Here is a 20,894-nt window from a genome sequence, read left to right as displayed (position 1 = left end):
ACAGCATCGAACTGTAAAGCTCATGGCTGATATGCTTTATTTAGAACTACTGTTTTATTAGTTTTAGATAAGAGATACTTGAATTACGGGCTCATCTTTTTCGCTGGCATAACCACTTCCATACTAATCAACTGACCATCCCAGCACACCATGATGAAATTCAACACGCTGAAGGCATTAAAGGTATTGATGGCTACAAATTGATCCTTGTGCTCCAGCACATGGCTGCCCTGGGACAAGCTGGTGGAGAATGCAGACAGCACTGAGGCTGTCCTACAACAATCCCCCCATGTCACACAAATATAAATAAATCAGGGGCACAGATAGTTAGGAATTAGTGCATGACACAGAAAGCAACATAAATAAAAGCAGTTCATCTGCCTCAAGTATGCAAGATGACAATTTAAATGTAAGGGTTAACTAATAAACATACTATTTATTTCCATTTAGGTAAAAAGATTTGCCTGTTTGGTTAAGAACAGACAGAGCACGCTTAAGTTAGTGTTTTTAGATGGCCAAATAAGATCTGGCTTGAGCCTGGAGGTAACTGCACATGGCATCACATTGAAGCTCCCACTTTTTTTTTTTTCTCAAATCAAACTGAACATAAAAGTTAACTTACATATACATATAAAAAGCCAGAAATATAAACTAAGAATAAGCATCTTCAACTTAACTGAGAATATCTTCAACTTAACTTTTCTGAGTTTACTCATGTAAACTGTTAACCTGAACACTCAGTACAACAACTTTAAAGAGAAGTCTCTAGGCACTACTCCTACATGTAGGGCTCCTGCATGTAACTAAGAGCCACATGTACACTCAGAGTACAAAAATTACTCTGGTGTGGTGTCCTGGTTTGAGCCCAGAGGGCAACTGAGCACAACCCAGCCATTCATTCACCCCTTCCCTTCTCTGGGAATGAGAAGAAAGTGAAGCAAAAATGGCTCAGGAATCAAGATAAGTAAGGGGAGGGGTGCTCAACCATTACCATCAAAAGATAAACTTTAGGGGGAGAAAAGGAGCCACCACTTTAATTCAAATGCTAACAGAGACAACACTTAACAGACAAGGCGGGGACAGTGAGAAGGGCTAACCACATCCAAAAACCACCTGCCCCCACCCTTCCCTTTTCCCGGGGCTCAGCTCTGCTCTGATCTCTCTCCCTCCTCCCCCAGCAGCGCAGGGGACAAGGGATGGGGGTTACAGTCAGCTCACAGCTCCCTCCTCCTCAGGACGGGGTGGGGGGTGAGCGCCGCACATCCCTCCCTGCTCCCCGGGGCTCCCCTCTCCCTGCAGAGGGGCCTCCACGAACCTTCTCCGCAGCGAGTCCTCCCCACGGGCCGCAGCCGTTCCCAGGCTGCTCTGGCGGGGGTCACCCCTGCATGCTGCAGTCCTCCCAGCGCCGAACCGCAACAGCGGGTGCCGCTTCTCCCCTCAGAGTCCCAGCTTCCTTTAAGTGCAGCCATCTGTCCTGGTGTGAACTCCTCCACCGTGGATCTCCACGGGTGGCAGAGTGGGCGGCCCTGCTATCTCACCACAGGATACAGGGGGCTCTGCTCCAGCACACCTCACCCCTTTTTCCTTCCCCTTCCTTCCGCTGATCTTGGTGTTCGTCTTTCTCATAAATCCTCCTCACAAGTCCCAGTCCCCTCTCAGGTTCCCCTTCTTAAATACATTCTTGCAGAGGCTCAGCCGCTGTCACTAGTTGGCTCGGCCCTGGCCAGAGGCAGGTCCAACTTGGAGCCGGGGAAGCTTTCAAGAAGCTTCTCACAGGGGGCACCACTGTAGCCCCCTCCCCTGCTACCAAAAAAACCAAGTCACAGAAACCCAACACGTGGGGACGTGCAAGTGAGGACTATCTTGCTTCTATTGTAAATTCCTTATAATCTACCCAATAGGTATCACTCAATTCCCAGCAAAGTATCCTCACCCAGCATCCCAAGTAAGTGGAGATCACCAAGGAGAAGGCCAGCCATTCCTCTTCCATCAGCAGCTAACAGCTCTTCCTAGCTTGCTCCAGGCACTTCTCTCCAAAGGACACTGTGGTATCGTGCCTGGCAGGGGAACTGTGCCATGTCCATCACAGGTGCTGGGATCCCTAAGCTGCCAGGGAACAGGGTCCAGTTGATTCAGAAGCACTTGACCCTGACTGCTCATCCAGCCCATTTACTTTTCTTTATTGCCAAAGACTCCTGGCCACTCACCCTCAGGCAAAAATGGGCAGTGCTTCCTGCTTAACCCTTGCTGCTTTGGATGGGACCTTCTGTGAATCAGCACACTGCCCTGGAGCAGACTAGAGCTCTGCACAAAACTTCACAAAATATGCAAGGCTAACAACATCTGCAATCCACTTGATAGGAGAAAATAAACACTTAGCAAAACACTGAAAGCTTAGCAAATAAATAATGGGAAATTTGGTTTCCAGGAGCCTTGAAAGATAACATTGTTGCAAGAGGCCTTCACAGATATCAAGGTACCCAAGTGTTAATTATGGGGACCTTACTGTCTGTGAGGAGTAGCCATCTGGGTGGGACCTGCGGTTACTGACGCAGCTACCTCAGCATTATGAGACAAAGGTGAAAAGTACACGGTGAAGAAGACTACGAGCCTTCCTCCAGAGGACCCTGACCCATGACCACCAGACAGCAGTACACATGCGGCAGAAGAAGGAGACTTACGATAATGAGTTCATGGAAATAATTACAATAGTTACGCCTATTCCCAGAACTAATTGTAATAACCCAGTCTATACTAATGAATAGGCAAGCTTTTCTATCATAAAAGAACGCTTGCTTTCTGATATGGTGTGTAAGCCAGAAGGAGTGATCCCCCTTGCACCCAGTGCTGCAATAAACATACCTGCTTTATAACTCTTTGTGAGTTGTAAAGTTTGTTTCCACGCTTCACACTTAGTTGCATCACTTTTCTACCTACCCACCAGAACTCTGTAGCACAAGCAGTACAGACCAGTTCTCCAGGCCAACATCCAGTTTTAGACCTACAAACTCTCCTTCCACCCTTTTTCAGTTTCAGTCATTTGAGAGATTTCACAATTTCTGAAAGGAACACAATAATTCCATTTCAAGGAGAAAGTAGAGACAAAGAGGCTCCATGACAAAACTCTTCTCTGCACCTGACACACTTAGGGGGGTGTGTGGCATAAACATCAGTCCTGGCATTGAATAGCCAGGACACAACGATCGATCGTGATTTCCCCCACTGAGTCACATAAGGAAGGGGTGGAAGTGTGGGGTTAGTATTGTATTATATGCTATTTCAGAGCTCACAAATGAAAGAAGCAACACAGAAGGGAGCAGAGATGCCACGCATGGTCAGCAAGTTCAGATAGCACTTCCATGACTCAACAATAAAAGCAGGACAGTTCGAACAGAAAATTTTTAATTCCCCAGACCCATTGGCTGGTTGAGTCATTCATCTGAAGAAGCCCTGCCCTGCTTCCTGCTGGCCTGCCTGATAATCATGGTCTTTGCAGGCCCCAATACTGAGGTTTGGATTAAGTTGGATTTACTGAATTAAGTTTAGCCCAGTATTAGTGAATTATGGATTTACTGTCATTTTGACCCAGATAAGTGTACTGCTGATTGATACTTACTGTACTGTTATTTTGAGATAAACTGTTTATCCCTAAAGCTGTTGGTCTGATGTCTGTGACCATATCCTGAATCTAACTCAGCCAGGCTGTCTCAAGCCCCCTCCACTCCAGAGTCAACAGCAGGATGCAGCACTCAGCCTCACAGCAGGTATGTGAACTGTTTGGGGGGGGGGGGGGGGGGCTTGCCTTGCCTGTGGGCACCAGATGCTCTTAAGGAGGGCACTACTTGTTCCCTTCGGTGATTAAATCAAATCAGAGAGATAAAATCAAAAAGGGAAAATTACCCTGCCTGTTTCTCTTAGCTCATGGTCTTAGAAATGCTGAGCACCATTCAAATGCAGATGAAACCCAATCTCACTCCCTACAGAAAGCATTATCTCAAGCCCAGCAGGACCCTTGGGCTGGGATATGCAAGACTCTTGCCACTGCCTGTGTTTGAAGCCTTCAGGTAGCTGCGGAGAAATGAGAGAGCCAGATGGTCACCATGGTGGTAGTATCTGCCCAGGACAAACCTGACAGGCAGCTGGAAGCTGCCTAAAAGGGAGTTTCTGAAACAAAAATACAGAAATATTTGTAGATTCAAGACAACTGGGACAGAAATATTTGGTCCAATCTGACTTCAGACAATTATATGCCAAATTCCTCCATTCTTGAAGCCTGACCAGACTTAGAAATCAGACCAACTATTAAAACTGAGTATGATGATAATGGAGGCATTGCAACTGTGTCTCCATGTGCTCTTTCACAGGATTAGACCTAGCCAAAACAAGCAAGTGCTCTCGCAAATCTCTTACTGTGGGTTAACCTGTCTTGCAAATGTGTCACATGACAGGGGGATACCATCTGAATTTCAGAATCAGAACCCTCCTTTAGGGTCTGGACTCCAACTACAAACTCCAGTGAAAAATACAGACTCTGTCTTTCAGGCAGCACTAGCATATGCTCAAAGATAAAGGCCCCAGGATGACTGAGGCTCCCTGACTACTCACTAGGCTAGTCCTAAAGGTTTGGGATGAAGCACAGGTAGGCTAGCTATCAATCACGCTTTAGACATAGTTCCTGTGCCAGATGAATCATAGAATGGTTTGGGTTGGAAGGGACCTTAAAAATCATCTAGTTCCACCCTCCCTGCCACGAGAAGATGACACCTTCCACTAGATCAGGTTGCTCAAAGCCTCATCTAACCTGGCCTTGAACACTTCTAGGGAGCGGGCAGCCACAGCTTCTCTGGGCAACCTGTCTCACCACCCTCACAGTAAAGAATTTCTTCCTAATATCTAATCTAAATCTACCCTCTTCCAGTTTAAAACTGTTATCCCTTGTCCTATCCCTACACTCCCTGATGAAGAGTCCTCCCTGGCTTTCCTGCAGGCCTCCCTTAAGTACTGGAAAGCCGCTGACTGTAATGCCTCCCTGGAGCCTTCTCTTCTCTAAGCTGAAGAGCCCTAACTCTCTCAGCCTGTCCTCACAGGGGATGTGCTCCAGCCTCTGATCATCTTTGTAGCCTTCCCCTGGACCTGCTTGAGCAGGTCTACGTTCTTATGTTGGGAGCCCCAGCGCTGGACCCAGCACTCCAGGTGGGGTCTCACAAGAGCAGAGCAGAGGGGCAGAATCACCTCCCTTGACCTGCTGGCCACACTTCTAATGCAGCCCAGGATATGGGGCCCTATCAGGTTGTCATCTTTCTGAGGCCCAGGAGCATCCGCTAGTCAAAAAGAGTCCTGGTCCACTCAGAGCCCATTAATATCAACTGGCACTAGCCTTACAGGCACAGTACCCAGCACCACAAGGTCCCAACCATTAATAAAGTCAGTTTCTGCTATGCTCATTCTGTCATCCTCCCTCCCCTGTAAAATGCAGCTATAGTTACCATCAAACACCCTTGAGAAGTTAAAAATCCCCCTAATTCTGTGCAAATGGGCCCTGATCCAAAGTGTCTTTAAGTGTGGAAAGCCTACTGGGCCCCAAACATTCCCAAACAGACAGCCCACAGAATCCCAACATCTATTTTACTGGCTTTTGCCAACAACTCCACCATGCTGCACCTTCTCCCACCAGAGCCTTAGCAAGAGCCCTAGTGCCCCTCCCACCACTTCATCAGCTGGAAACTGGAAAACACCCAAGAGCTTGGTTACCCAGATTTATCAGACATACAATTAGCACCCCCGGGGAGATGGTCAGAACCTGCTGTCACATGAAATGGTTAAGGCAGAAAATCTGAGTGATAACCAATTCACTATTAGTCCAATCGAGTTTGATATATTAAACTGTTACAATTCAGATACATTAATAGTGGACTGCACCTTCAGTCTAGTCGTGCTCATAAACTAACACAGCCATTCTTTGGTCCCATTCAGTAAGAAACCAAAACGACTAGCTACTTAAACAGTGCAGTTTATTTAAGTGACAGATATAGAGGTTCTTATGATTGCCGGTGATAAATACACTGTCTGCAAAGCACGTGCAAATAAGAGTATATATAAAGTGCACAACCAAAATTATAACAATACAGCCAGGCTATGAAAAAAGGAAAAGAGGCTTTCTAGAAAGATTTCTAAGTTCTTAAGTCTTACCCAAATGCGTCCCTATGGGGAGAGAGAGAATCAGCCCGTTGACTGGTCCCAGAAGTTCATACAATGGTGTCTTCCCCCACCCTCCCTGGGCTATTTTTATACATTTTTTTACCTTCACAGTGGAGTTTGAGTGATTCCAGTCATAAATACCTTTATTATGAGTGGTGTAAAATTCTCTCCCCTCATATTTAAATGTATGGATTATGAAAACTCAGGGCGCAGACTCAAAGAGGAGTGGTCTCACCTTGGGGGCGGGTAGCCTTTGGGATGGAGGTGTGTTTTGGTATTATAATGACATTATAATCAGTAAAGTTCGCACAAAGGACAGCGTTTCATCAAAATCCAACAGGGAGTTGGCTCAGGGTGGCCAGTGTGCAGCCTATCAGTTCTGTGGTACCACCTCGTTCCTGTACCTGCTGCACCATCACAGGGAGACACCGTGAGCTCTCCACCCTGCTTCGCTCCCCGTGCTGCTTTGCAAGCAATGTTGTCCCGGGAATCGCAGATGACGTGGTGGATTCTGCGCATACCAGCTGCAGCTGTATTTTACCCTAGACTCCTTTTGATTTTATACCTTTCCTTAATGTGTGAACAATGCTGTATTTTGGTCATTTCAGTAATTATTCCACACCTGCTGATGCCTCCCAGGCGTTAAGGAGGGTGAAGCTTACAGGCACTTCCCATCCAGAGATAGGTGCCACCACCAATGACACCATCATTTGCATGTCCTCATAGGAACTCAAAATCCTGCCTTCACTTGTTCACTCTGGGGGGGACCACTTCCCTCACCCTCTGCAGTAGTCCATGGGTTCACCGGAGCCCCTTCAGCCCTTCCCATAGTCAAGTGCAACTTCCCTGACAGACAGACGGCCCAAGGATTTGAAGTTTTGGGGAGGTTCTAATCTCCATTGTGGAGTAACTCAAACACAATTCTGATCAGGTCCGAAGAGCAGCAGCTTACTACTGTAGCTGCAAGGGACAACACAGAGCAGCAGTGACAGCCTCTGCTGATGCAAGCTCTGCCCAGGCTGGGGCAGTGACAGAGTTTATACACTTCTGGGTTACATGACTTGATTTTCCACCTAACTACAGCTATGTGTCAGATAAGCAGGATGATAACACATGGATTGCTTCAGATAAGCTCCAGGCAGTACATCCTTTTACTAGTAATTCACTCCAATAATTGGGTCACTCTTACTCAGTGAGGCCATCAGGTAATGCTGCAGAGAATTTTTAACTAGAGATGCCTGCAAAGGCCTATGAGGCATTAGCTATTTTACTTCCACATATGGAACTACTCAGAGACCAGACCTTCCACAGTGCTCAAAGGAAGGTACAGTCTCCTGGTGCTTCTTGAACCAAACTCCCCCTAGTACAGGTACTCCAAAAGGCATTTCCCCTGCCTCTAGCTACGCATGTTAACACCCTGTGAACCTGCAAGCCCCAAATCTCATCACGTCTTTTCTCACAGAACTGGAAAAACAAGGAGTATTCACTTGCTCACACTCTGCTTTTAACAGCCCCATCTGGCCAGCCCACAAACCCAGTGGGTCTTGACATCTGACCATTTACTACCAAAGGCATAAATTCTACCTCACGCTGCAGGCCCAATAACTGCCAAAGTAATCAATACCATTTATCTTTTCTCTTACCTATGCATTGCAGGTTTGGACGTTAAAGACGTATTCTTCCAGTGTCCCACCCACTTGGACATCCACGCTCACTTTGCTTGTACTTGGAATGGCATTCATTATACTTTTATTAATTTACCTCAAGGCTATTGCTATAGCCCAACCATTGCTCGATGGTATATTAGCATCAACATCAGCTGAAATTTCTCCCATTCCCATTGTCTCATAACCAGTATATTGACGATATTTTCCTAAAAGACATAGATGGGAATCTGATGCACAAGATACGATCCTCAATTTCAGTCCTCAAAGAACAGTGGAAATTTTATATTCCTCCTAGTAAATGCTAGGGTCCTACCCAGAATGTAAGGTCTTCAGGTTCTTTTTTAAAGGAGTCTTCTTGTATGCCAGCACCAAAAGTATTCTTGAAAGCGTCTTGTAATCTGTTTTCTTTACTCAACCTATTCCCTCCTCCAAATGCAAATGTCAGAGTCTCCTAGGCGCTTTAAACTTTTGTCCTGACAAGGCCTGGGTTTTAGTCAGCTAGGCCTGTATGGCACACAAATTTAAACAGCTCAAGACACGTGCCTCCAGAGAAGAACCCCAAATGCTAAAATCCCTGTGCAGTTATAAAGTTCCCACCCCTCACACCATAGTATGGCCCAATAGTAATATTTGGGTCCGGGGTCATTTTCTCTGTCATTGGGTCCTTCCTTTCATCTCTAGCCAGGTTCTTTCTCTTTTCTGTTTTTAAGGCTAGTAGTTACCATGTCTCCTTTTTCTGGCTCAAACTGGTTCTGGGGCTTTCCGAATCTTCTTCCTCCAATCAGAGAATAGGTCAACATTAAGCAAAAGCCTTAAGCAAACTATGTGTTCTGTTTTATCATGAACAACTACTTTTGAGCAGCTAAATTAAGTCCTTAAAGCCCTCCAAAACATATTAACAGCCTCTATAATTTACATACATTCCTGTGCTATTATAGCCTCACAATCTAATCCCATTATTGCCACGTGCTCTTTATGTCTCATTCAGCTCATGTAGGTCAGCTTTGCCACCTTCCACAACAGCTGTGCACCTATTACCCATGACAGTGCCCAGATGGCTGAACTCTTGGCCCTTTGCTTAGTCATTCACTCCTCTGACAACCAAGTCTATATTGACTCTTGGGCTGGTTTTGCCCGGTGCACCCACTGGCTTCCCTCTTGGAACGCACACTCCTTTTGCACCCATACTGAGGAAATTTGAGGCTGACTTCTTTATGTCCACACATGTGCTTTGGCTGTGAGCCATGTTGATTCCCATTCTGCTTGTCCCATGGCACAGGCCATATGGAATGCCCAAGCAAATGTTACTGCTGCCATCACAGGGGTGGGCAGTGGTGGCAAACACTGACACCTATGATAAAGCCAACTGCGGTCCAATCGTAGCAGATGAAACTGAGGAAACTTGAATCCAAGCCTCCAAACTGAACCACAGGATCATCGTGGTAGCTCTCTGGTTGCACAAGTGTTGGCGTTATCCTGCTTTATTTAGGGTTGCAGCACACTACGAAATGCATCTTCCCTCAGACACGGCACAAAGTGTCACACAGGCTCAAGTGGGAAACAACTGGTCTCTTTCAGCAATTAGACACGCGCAGCCAGCCCTATGGAAATATTAGCAGACGTTATACTGGTCCAACAATCAGTGCGCCATGTGCCTGTACCAAATCTTTTGTGCCATGTCCATTATACCTTCTCACCCTGTTGACACTGTGTGCCTTTAGGTTAAGCCTTTAATCACTCTAAGTTTAATATTATTCTCTTGTCCGAGTCTCACGGGTATTTCCCTTCCTGAGCCCACTGCAGCCAACCCTCCAACTATTCTTCCCAAGTCACCCTCAACTCCAACCCTTAACATTATTGAAGTATAGCTTTGAATCTTAGGTTTGGGTCACAAGGGACCTTAAAGATCACCTAGTTCCACCCTCCCTGCCATGAGAAGAGGACACCTTCCACTGGATCAGGTTGCTCAAAGCCTCATCAAACCTGGCCTTGAGCACTTCCCGGGAGGGGGCAGCCACAGCTTCTCTGGGCAACCTGTGCCAGTGTCTCACCAGCCTCACATTAAAGAATTTCTTTCTAATATCTAATCTAAATTTTCCCTCTTTCAGTTTAAAACTGTTACACCTCATCCTGTCTCTACACTCCCTGATAAAAAGTCCCTCCCTGGCTTTCCTGTAGGCCCCCTTTAAGTACTGGAAGGCCAATACAAGGTCTCCCTGGTGCCTCATCTTCTCTATGCTGAAGAACCCCAGCTCACTCAGCCTGTCCTCAGAAGGAAGCTGCTCCAGACCCCTGATCACCTTCATGGCCCTCCTCTGGACAAACAAGTCCTTATGTAATTTGGAAGAAAATCTTAAGCAACAGCTACTTTGGGATCCTAACTGGACCTAAATCAGACAAAGCTAACCTCGCTAACCAGTGCATCTAGACTGAACTCAGTATACCCAACTTCTTGTTTACCACTTTGATGTTACATCCAGTTGCAGTTTTCTTAGTTTTGACTTTATTGTGTTTATTGCTTATAATCATTCTGTATGTCAAACTTGGGCAAATAATGTAACAAATTATGTTAATCCAATATGCAAAACCTATGCAATCAACTGATTCTGCATGTGCAATGGTATATAGTTAGCATTAATGGTAATGCTCAAGTTAAGTAATTCATCAAATAACTGTACCCTTACCACTGATCTGCAATATACCACATATTTATAACAGAGGCAAGAGGTAACTGTAATACAACTCTAAGTCAATAAAGTGGATTGATTGTAGTCCTGGAGTGGAGTGTGCTGGATGCACTTGACTCCTTGACCAAACTAGTAACAGTTTGGTTCAGTCTCCCAAGGAACTAAAGGCCTAGGCCATGATCCGGTCAAGAACTTTAGTTCCGACCTGTTCTTTGAAAACCCACACAGGAACAGGGTGACCTGGTGAGCTTTGATGCATATCAGCTGGGAAACTGGAACACTGATCATGCGATTAACACATGAATAGAGGGTGGTTCTTCCAAGACTAATCTGTCAAGGAACAAATGAAGTCGTGGGTACAAGGAGTCTCCTGCTTACCTTTCCCATCCCACGTAATTTGACTACAAGCCAACTACTTTATTCAATAAATATGACAGCCTAAGTGAGCCTCTTTTGAGCTCTCCCTCCTAAGCAGCTGGGTGCAAGGTGGTGATCTCCCCTTGAGCTGGGCTGCCTCTCAAAGTTACTCAAGGTTGAGGTGCAACTGCAGATCTTTGGTAAGTGACCAATATCATGCATAACCTTGTATCATAGGGCATTAAGATCTTGTATTGGTATTTTTGTATTATTATATCCTCTGTACAGTAAGTAATAGATAGAATCTTGCCATCAGACTTTCTTAAGCCTCACGTTTACAACATCATCATTAGAACTACTTTTGCTGCTACCTTTGGCAGTTCTTTAAGCAGTCTAAATCTCCCCTGCTACAAGTGTAACAGAGGCACACACAATAGTTACAAAATATTCTTATTCATTATTAAAAGCTTCCTTTAGTTGAACCAAAACTCTAAACACCAAACATACATATTTCAATGCCAGCCACTCTGAACTCAGCTGTTTCCCATCTCTCCAGTACATGGAGTTCAGCAAATACAAGCTTCCAAGAACTGAAAGGATAGAAGTTGAGCTGCAGGCCAGCACAACTTTGAGCCCTGGTGTCTGCTTCTGGACTTCTAGCAGCCAGTTTCAGATAACTGAAAGCATTTTAAATGAACCAAGTATGTTTGACATACAGTATCATAGCAAGATTAGAGCAGCTTGGCAGACCTGCACCTGTGGTACAAGATGGACAGAATCAACCAAACATGTGCCCAAAGGAAAGAGTACATACATACCAAGAACTTTCAATTTTCTGTATCTCAGATTCGCAGTCAATCACAGGGTAGTTACAGTAACTTTAAGCATATGAAGACTAGTCACTTCCCTTCACAGATTTCCATTCCACCATTTCAGCAGTGTATTTCCCACTTTCACATATTGGCTTTGCTGTCTTAATGCCATCTGCTGCTACAGATGAGCATTACAAAAATGGCTATTGGATAGGCCTGTTTTAATTTTACACCCATGAACTTCATGTTGAATCAGGCTCTTCCTCACAGTCTTCCTTCACGTTCTTAGCATTGCCTCCTCCAACCACCAGGACTTTCAATGTGACTTTATTCAGTATTATCAGGCAGTATTTCTGAGTCAGTCTGTTAGCGGATTTTTCTGCTTGTTTGGGGATTATTTTTTTCAAGTGAACGCACTTTATTCTCAAAGTTCTCAGGGCCCAAATCTAGCACAGCAGAAAGAATGCTTAGAACAAACAGGATCTTTTCAGAACAGGTGAAGAAACAGGACAGATTTTGCAATTCAAGCAACAGCCAATAAAACAAAACCCATCAAAATTATCCTTTTCAAATTACCTCATTAGCATAGCCCCGGTGCTTGCTAAGGGATGCCCTAAGTGACCACCTCCAGCAGCTCTGTGGCCTGGTGGTTCCTCCTGCCCTGAGGTTGGAGCCCAGCCTGGAGAACCAGGTGTCTCTATTGCAGGCCCATGGACACTGCTGCTGTTGCTGCTTTCCTGTTCGCAGGTTCAACCAGTAGCCTGGCTGAGCATACATCCAAGACACACACAGGACACTGATACAGCCAGCAACAGGCAAGGTGCTGCCTTCAACAGTATCTATATATATGACTCATATAAAACAGAAATAGACAGACAAGTCCCCTTCCTCCTTTTTGGCCAGCCAGGGATTGAACGTGTCTCTCTAAAAACCACACGCCCCCACTCTCCACAGTCACAAGCACACACACATTCACAGATCCCTCAAAGTACCAGTACAGCCTCACTGCCCATCCAATAGCCCTGCATGGATCCCAGGCCCTCTTACCCACTTTGAAGGATCTCCTACTTGCAGGCTGGTCTAGCTTGAGGCTCACTAGTAAACAGATGCACACACTTGTTGCTTAAGCACTCCACACTCACAGATCCCCCTAAATATCAGCATGGACCCAGAACCTCCTTCCCACCAGTTGGTTCACCTTGAAGTCTGCTAGCCAATTATACAGGCAAACCTCACACACCCAATATGAGGAAGCTATGCCCCACGCACCGGGCACACAGGCTGTGACCCACAATCCCACTCCAGCCACCAGCACTGAGCCCCTCGCTCCAGTGAGGCCCCCACTCACTCCAACTGCTGGCACCGCAGGCCAGGGGGGCCTACACCCCCCGGCCTGACCCCAATTGCTGGCACCAGATCCACTCACATCTGTCCCCCCAGTAGCTGGCACTCCAGACAGAAAGTCTGTAGGACCTGTGGAGATGCTGCCTAGAGCTATGGTCCTTCCAACTACTGACACAGGCACCTTCTCGCTCCAGTTGCTGGCACAATGGCCATGGGGTTCCTACACCTCCAGTTTGACTCCACTTCCTGGCCCAACTATCAACTCACACTGATCTCCTCAGTAGGTGGCACCTAGCCCTTGCAGCCCTCCCACACAAAGGATAGCAAGTGAGGCAGTGAAAAAAGGACTTAAGAAGATAGGACTGGCTGCAGGGACTAGGCACAGGGCTCAGACAGACAGACCTCCTGACCAGCCAGGGTTTATACATGACTGGCCCCTTTTATACCCTCTTCTGTCTGGTCCCTCTCTGCACAGCTCCACCAACCTCTTCCTCCCACTGCTTTGCCAATTTATGGGGTTAACACAAAAATTGTAGGCACCAAGTTAAAGAGACTGGCTTATTTTACTTTACTTTAAAGCAGCAGAAAGGATGAACAAGGTAATGCACCTAATACTTTCTACATAAGGTTAATACAAAAGTAAGCAGTAGATAACAAACAGGGCAGTTAGGAAATAAGGCAGTGCATCCGGTCATTACTATACTGGACAAGTCACAGTGATTAGGACAGATCCATCACCAATTGCCCTCATACTCCCTCATCTAGATCCGTGCTTCAGCTGGGGAGCCCCGTCACAGCGAAGGGTCGCAGAGCCTTTCCCGGCAATTGGGAAGTCCCACGCAGGGCGTCCGCTCGTAGGTGAGGTCTCCATCTTCGCTGTGAGAGGGTCCAGCTTTTATACAGGTTAACAAACAAATCTATAAATCTATATGATTGACAAAAGGCACGTAAGACATCTGGTGGATTGGCACGCCTTACCATCCTCCTTTGGGATTCCTCCCCAGGCCTGACCAGGGCTCAGGAAGGATCCAAGGGAGTTTGTGTACTCAACCTTGACAGTATGTTTTTAAACTAATAAAGGTCAATATATTCCCATATCTTTTTATCTAAGCTACCTATCTTGCTAATGAGATATTCCATCCAAGGTACATATTTTGCTAGTGATCAGACACTGATATTATATAATGTTTGGTTGTGAGGTTCATCTAGAGGGCAACTTTGGCTCAGGGGCTGTTGTTCAGGCCTTAGTACTTCACCCACTCATACCTGGGACTCCCAGGTTTGCACTCTCACCAGTTTAAAAGTCTAGGTTTGCCTACAGTTTCTCAATGGCCCACCAATTAGCAAGACTGATGAGGTTTGTTTCTTCTGTTTCCTTCACATTTGCCTGTCAGGTTTGTCTAAATTTTCTTTATTGCCCTCCTCTTTTCCCTATAATCCCATTTGACAAGGTCCATGATCAAATAACCTTGCTGAAATAAACACTCTCACATCCCACACACTCTTACCCATTAGCATAGCTGAGGGTGTTTGATTATTGTTCTTATCCCCAGTATTGTCTATCTATCAGGTCTGTGTCTCTGAACATTTGGTTTATTCCTTCCCCCTTGTTGTCTCCTTTTGCACTGAAAAGGTCATTGAGCAGATAACCTTAATGAAGCAGATGCTCTCAACTTCCACATACCCTTACATTCAACACATTCCCCAATTTTATTGCTGGAAATGGTTCTCCTTCACTGACAACACAGGTCATTCTTTTAACTCTTGATCTGCTATTTCTTCTGCTGCTCTCTCACACATTTCTATTGGTGTATCAGTCGTGGCAATTTCAGCATTTACATTACAAATCTGAAATTATGTTTCAATAGGATATCTGAGGCAGAGCTACAGCTGCAGATTTCAACTTATCATCACACTCCATGAAAACAACAGTGAAACACAGAGAAACCATGAAATGCACTGCAATCTCTGAATGTGCCTTAAAACTTGGAGGCAATTTGGAAATTCTTCAGCTGAGAAATTACAATTACATAATTCAATTTTAACACTTATTCAGAGATAGTACAAAAATTTAAAAAGGAAAAAGCACTCCATACTCCATGGCACTTGGCAATGAACCTGATCCACAGTCCTACAGATATAGACTCAAACCCAGCAACACCACTGCAAAAGTCATGGGCATTGCAGTCACAGCCAGAAGGGCCGCAGGAAAGAGGCCATTCTTCTCAGGAGGAATGAGATAATACAAATAAACACTATGCCATATATTAGCAATTGGAAGAGCTAGATACAGAAAAAATCTGAATTTGTCATAAGCAACATCTAAACTGAGTTCAAGTTAATTATTCTGAGAGATAAAAGTGAATTTTCTGCAAGCACCATGGACTTCAGGTGTTTGGAAGAGCCATGCTTCACAAGGAGTTTTAAAATTCTAGTTCTCCACAATACCAAGCAACATAACATCAGCAAAATAGATGTCACTGGTCAGAACAAAATGAAATCTTCCAAGATTGTATTTGACTGCTTGATACTATCAACCAAGCATTTATTGCTTATGCTCCTCAGGGAAAAAATGATATTCACTTTTGTCTAATAGCCATAAGCGTGAGAAAGTAACTTTGGCAAAAAATCGGAAGATTTGCAGGAAAAAGGCATTAGTAACAGGGATCGGATTCGTCACACAAATTAACATCTCCTAATATTGTATTCAGAAACATAGAGATAAAAGCTTTTCTAATACTAGCATCAGACTCTTTTATATGGGAATATCCTTGCCTCTGTAGCATAGTTCACGTATATAATTGAAATATATACACATAAATACACATCTATAGCTCATGCTCTTCTAGTTGTGAGCATTACTGTGATGGAAGAGGTCAGCTAACAATAAAGTGGAGTCCAAAGTTGCTTTTTTTTTGATGGAATTATTTTTTAGAATACACCTACATCCCTATGCTACAGCTGCAAACTTCATAGTTTCTCTGCATTTCACTGTTGTTTCCATGAAGTGTGATAAGTAGAAATGCACTTCAGCCTCTGAAGAATTTCTGAGTTCCCTCTAAGTTTTAAGGAACATTCAAAGAACTGTCTTACATCTCCAGTAGTTGTCTCCTTTTAAAAAGATGTATCCTTTCTAATCATTTAACACCTAATGACATATTGGAGAAAAGTTTTCAATCTATGTATGGAAAACTGGCTGAAGTGTAAATTAAGAAGTTAACTGAATTTCAGTCATGGAAAATAACAGTAATCTTTCACAAGCACATACTAGAAGAGCTCTTGGGCATATTTGCATTTTATGGAGACCATTTATACCAGCAGTAAGGCATAATAATAGCTTCAAGATCACAAGAGTGTTTTTTAAAGAAAGTATAGCTGTGATAATGCCTTTCTTCTCTGCTGCTTTGTGAAGTTGCCTGTATACTGTAAGTTACATTATCAACATTCCCACTCATTAAATGATCTCTCTTGCAATTCCTCCCAAGTATAAAATCCCGCAGCTTTTTTAGTTTACATTTTCACTGCCCTTTGCAGTTTTGAAACTGTTGAGAACTTACAATTCCCATGTTTATCAGAAACACATAATAGTCAGAAAGATCCTAGTAGTGTCTATCAATCAAAAGTGTGAAAAAGCAAAAATCTATTCCCTGTCAGCAATGGGAGAGTACTAGAGCCCTTTGAAAAACTGTGGCTGTAACAGTATTAAGTATAGCTTAGAAATACTTGGAGAGACAATGACAGGTTGAGAAGTTTACATTTTCTCCAACCCCATTTTCTCCCCCATTTCTACATCTTCAGTCACACTAATGCTGCTACCTGTGGTGCTTCAGAATGAATCAAATAAATAAATAAAATAGCTTCCATATTTCTAATTAAAAAAAAAAAAATCCATCACTTACTTCAGCAATCTCGTTAGTTCGTCCCTTCAGACAGATGTATAGTACTCACTGGAAAGGCAGGAGTTCCTTACTGGTCTTTTCTCCTAGAAGAGACAATAGTTATTAAGCTGCAAGTGCTCCTTTTACCAAAGTATCAATGACCTGTACCAATAATATCACTGGACAGTCTCCTATGTCCCTGATCACTAATAATACATCAGAGGATCTCCTGGCAGGTTTTGAAGTCCAATTTGCTGTGAAGCAACAGCTTCCTTTTATTAGTGCCCAGTATCAGTTCGTGAGAACAAAGAATAGCACTCACTTAACGCTAACAACTATAACATGTGTTTTCACCACTTCTCCTTATCATTTGTTTTTTTTTTTTTTTTTTTTTTTTTTCTTTCCTCTTCTTAAGAGTCACCAGCAGGCTCTACAGTTTATCACAAGCCCTCATAGTCAGGTTTAAGTAAAGCATGAGCTGCTCTAGGAATTAAGATAGCCGAATGGCACCTTTTTGGCCTCCAGCTCCCTTTACTCTGTTTGCTGTCTTTAGCCTTCCCTCCAGACCCCTTTTAAATTAGGGTGTGGAGAGTACTGATCTCCCCCCTCCTGTGTTCATTTGTTGATTATTAGTCAACAACAAAAAGAAGAAAGGCTCAACATCAAGCTAACAGGTTTATTATTTCACTGAGTAGGACCAGGAGAGACCACAAACACTGTGACAGTCGCACATCTCCAACCCACTGATATGTTGCTCATGGTTGCAGCGAAATGAAACTGAGCAAGCTCATCACACACAGGACTTAAGAAACCACTTCCCTTGTTTGCAGCCCACAGCCAAAAGCCAATAGACCCAGGTGGTGGCTCAGGAGGCCATAGTAAGTAGCTCAGCTGGTCCATTAGGAGATAAAGGTCTGGCAAAGACTGCCCGAGGAGCACACAGCCTCACCTGGCCAGGTGCACCATCTACTCCATCAGAGGTGACTACACAAATGTAACAGGCCCCTTTTTATCATTTTTCCTCACTAAGAAAAAAAGGCAGACAAAAGAACTGGGAAACATTGTTTTCTGTAATTTTCAGAAACGGCTATTAAAATATTATACCGAAACACATTTGCCTGCAGAAAACACATAAACCAGTAACTTGCTGGCTTTTAAGAAGCCAGCGTTTGAAGGACAGCCTCCTGCAGATCAGAGTATTTTACTGATATACAATTATCTTTGGTGAACAGTGATAGGAAGGTGGAGAAGCAAAAAACATCTGTGCTTTAAGTAGAAAACAGAACCAAAATGACAAAATAAAAGTTCTTCTAAAAACCTGGCAGACCAATGAACTGGAGTTTTAGCTACTATTATGCAAGAAACCAAAACATCCCATAACAGACTTGATATGAAGCATGCTGTAATGTTTTTTCCTGCCAGAACATCAGACAATATACTATTTCCTGGAAAAAAAAAAATACTATTTAAGCTTGAACTACAAAGAAGGCTTCATCCTTTCACTTTGAAGCACCACCCGACTCATTGCAGCAAGCCACACGAAGACAGTGAGCTAACAGGTCGTGAGAAACACCTTCAGAACTACCTCAGCACGTTGGCAAAGGCTTTGCTTTGAGACTCAGGGGAACTTTTATACTGGCACAGCTATCCAGAGAAAAGGATTTAATTCTGCGGACAGTAATACGAAAGTGATCATTAACACAAGTCTGCTTTCTCTGCTAGAACTGTCTATCTGAATGTTTTGGAACTCTGGCTGTTAATTCAAAGAAATCGGGCAGTAAGAGCCCAGTTAGGTGCTTCTGATGTTAGTGACAAGCTTTACTCCCACCATTCTCAGATGCAAGCGCTAGAAAATATTTACCAAGAATCATGATGAGCTGGGCTTGTTTTGTTCTATTTTTAAGTTGTCCCAGGAGGCTAGTTAAGAGCGGGGAAAGGCCCGACATTACCACAGAGCTCCTAGAAAGAGTTGAGTCAACCTCATAACAACTTCCAGGAAAACAACCTCCAGCATTCCTATGGGCTTCTGAGGCATAGCCATGGCTTCAGGGGAAAACCTACTCACGTTTTACCCGACGCCTCTAGTTTTCATTTATACCTACAGCATATGTAGTATATTTTGCAGAGCATACGGAGAAAGTTGATGAAGCAGCATTGATGGGGTTCTTGCCTTTTTTTCCCACATTTCCATCTGTCTTTTCAGATGGAATAAGCTAAGTAATTCTTTCAACTACACTACTCAGACAACCCAAAGCAGCAGTAGCAACCTATATCTCTTTAAAGCCATTTTCTTTTCCCTTCGTCAGTTCAACAATACTGTCCCTCTTAGACAAGGCCAAGCACCAGCTCCTTACTGCATACCTTGGGATGCCCACCTGAAAGGCTGAAGCAAAAATCACAGGCAAACACTACACTTCCATCACAGAGCTCAAACACGGGCGAATTGAAACACCTAGTCTTCCTCACACTGCAAGCCCACAACCCTGAAAGCTATTCCTTTTTTAATCCTATCTTTCAGTCCTATCTCCCTGGATTGCCATACCCTATCGAGAACGACAGTACAGAAACTTCTCCTTCAGGTGACGGGGGCAGGGGATGTTTCTGGAAGCACAGTTCGGCCGAAAAGCGCGCCTGCAGATCTCACCGCGTTGGCTCAGCCACTCGCGGGACGCTCCCTCGGTGCTAATGGGTTCCGCGGGACGAGGAGGAGCCTGCCTGCCTGCGGGCCCCCGCGGCCCGGCCCGCTCCTCCGCAGCGGGTACCCCCCGCCCGAGAGACCCGCGGCCGCCCCGGCAGATCGCCGCGGTCCCGCGGGGCCCTCGCCTGCCGCCGGCCGCGGGTGGCTCCGCCCGCGGCCTACCCCCGCTACCGCGGGAAGGGGCCGGGAACGGCCTCACCGCCGGCCCAGTCCGACGAAACGGCTCCGCCAGCCGCCCCGAGCGCCGCCGCAGGCGCGGCCCTGGGGAGCGGCTCCCCGCAGCCTCCGGCTCCCCGCCTGCCGCCCGCTCCCCTCCCCGCCACCCGTCCTCACCGAGCCCGGCGAGCGATCCCGCGCGGACAGGCGGAGCCGGCGGCCCTCGGCCTCCGCGCTGAGAAGCGGAAGGACGCCGCGACCACCGGCGCTACCGCTGCCGCCGGCGGCCAGGGCCAGCGGGGCGGGGAGAGGAGGCGGGGCCGCCGGCGCCGATCCCCGCCGCTCCGCTGGGCCGCGGCGCAGGCTGGGGGCTGGAGGCCCGGGGCCTGGGGCGGGCGGGCAGGCCGCGCCGCGCCGCGCCAGCCCGGGCGGGGAGCGGCTCGGCGGCGGCGGTGTGCGGTCCCGGCGCCGTGAGGGGACGAGTTCGGCAGGCGGGAGCAGAAGTTTGCCTCTGGTTTCACCGGGCCCCGGACGGGGAGCTGCGCAGCGCCATCAGATTTGGCTCTCGGCTTCTCAAATCCCTCCTGCCTGCCTCTCAAGTCCCCAGAGAACTCCCGCAGCTCCCTCGCTTCGGGCACATCGCAATCTCTAAGAAAAATACAGCGGTTTTCTTTCACTCCCCCACTGTGAGTTAAGGACCAGCTGGGACTTTAAGGCGAGCCTGCAGTTAGAGGATCTGGGAACTGAAAAAGGCTCTGGAGTAGAACCCAGGTAGCTTTAAGAAAATTATATATATATATATATATATATTTAATGTGTGAAAAAAAAAATATGTAAGCAGAACAGTACTTAAATTTCACATCACAAAATCACCAAAAGGCTATGGTCTGTTCAAAAGGTCTAAGATTAAGTTTTAAACAGGTGACAAACCTGAACTGAATAGATCTTACCTTAATGTTCTCCGAAAAGCGATTTGCTGTGTTCAAGTTCTTCCTGCTATACGGCTAAAACTATCACCTCCTGCACCATTTTCTCCCCTGTCCAGAGCTACCAACATTGGTACATCCTCCTCTTCATCACTCAACTTTAAACTCCTT

The 20,894-nt window shown here is 45.6% G+C and overlaps 1 protein-coding gene across 2 annotated transcripts in view; it reads right to left on the bottom strand.

Moving 5' to 3' along the window:
* The window catches only part of RESF1 (retroelement silencing factor 1), a 49,797-nt gene extending 29,715 nt beyond the window's left edge, over nt 1-20,082 (bottom strand). The window contains exons 1-2 of one of the 2 annotated variants that reach the window (XM_042795224.1): nt 19,975-20,082; nt 16,965-17,047 (exon numbers count right to left, since the gene is read on the bottom strand). The gene's annotated coding sequence lies outside the window, so the exon portion shown is untranslated. Of the gene's footprint in view, nt 1-16,964; nt 17,048-19,974 lie in introns of those variants that run through there. The other variant, XM_032986199.2, reaches the window with a different exon arrangement.
* Between the last annotated feature and the right edge of the window lie 812 nt (nt 20,083-20,894).

Source organism: Tyto alba, unplaced genomic scaffold, assembly GCF_018691265.1.
Source record: "Tyto alba isolate M040663 unplaced genomic scaffold, T.alba_DEE_v4.0 Super-Scaffold_21, whole genome shotgun sequence".
Classification (NCBI taxonomy): Eukaryota; Metazoa; Chordata; class Aves; order Strigiformes; family Tytonidae; genus Tyto; species Tyto alba.
Note: the sequence above shows the minus strand (reverse complement) of the source record. Positions and strands in the feature narration are given on the sequence as shown.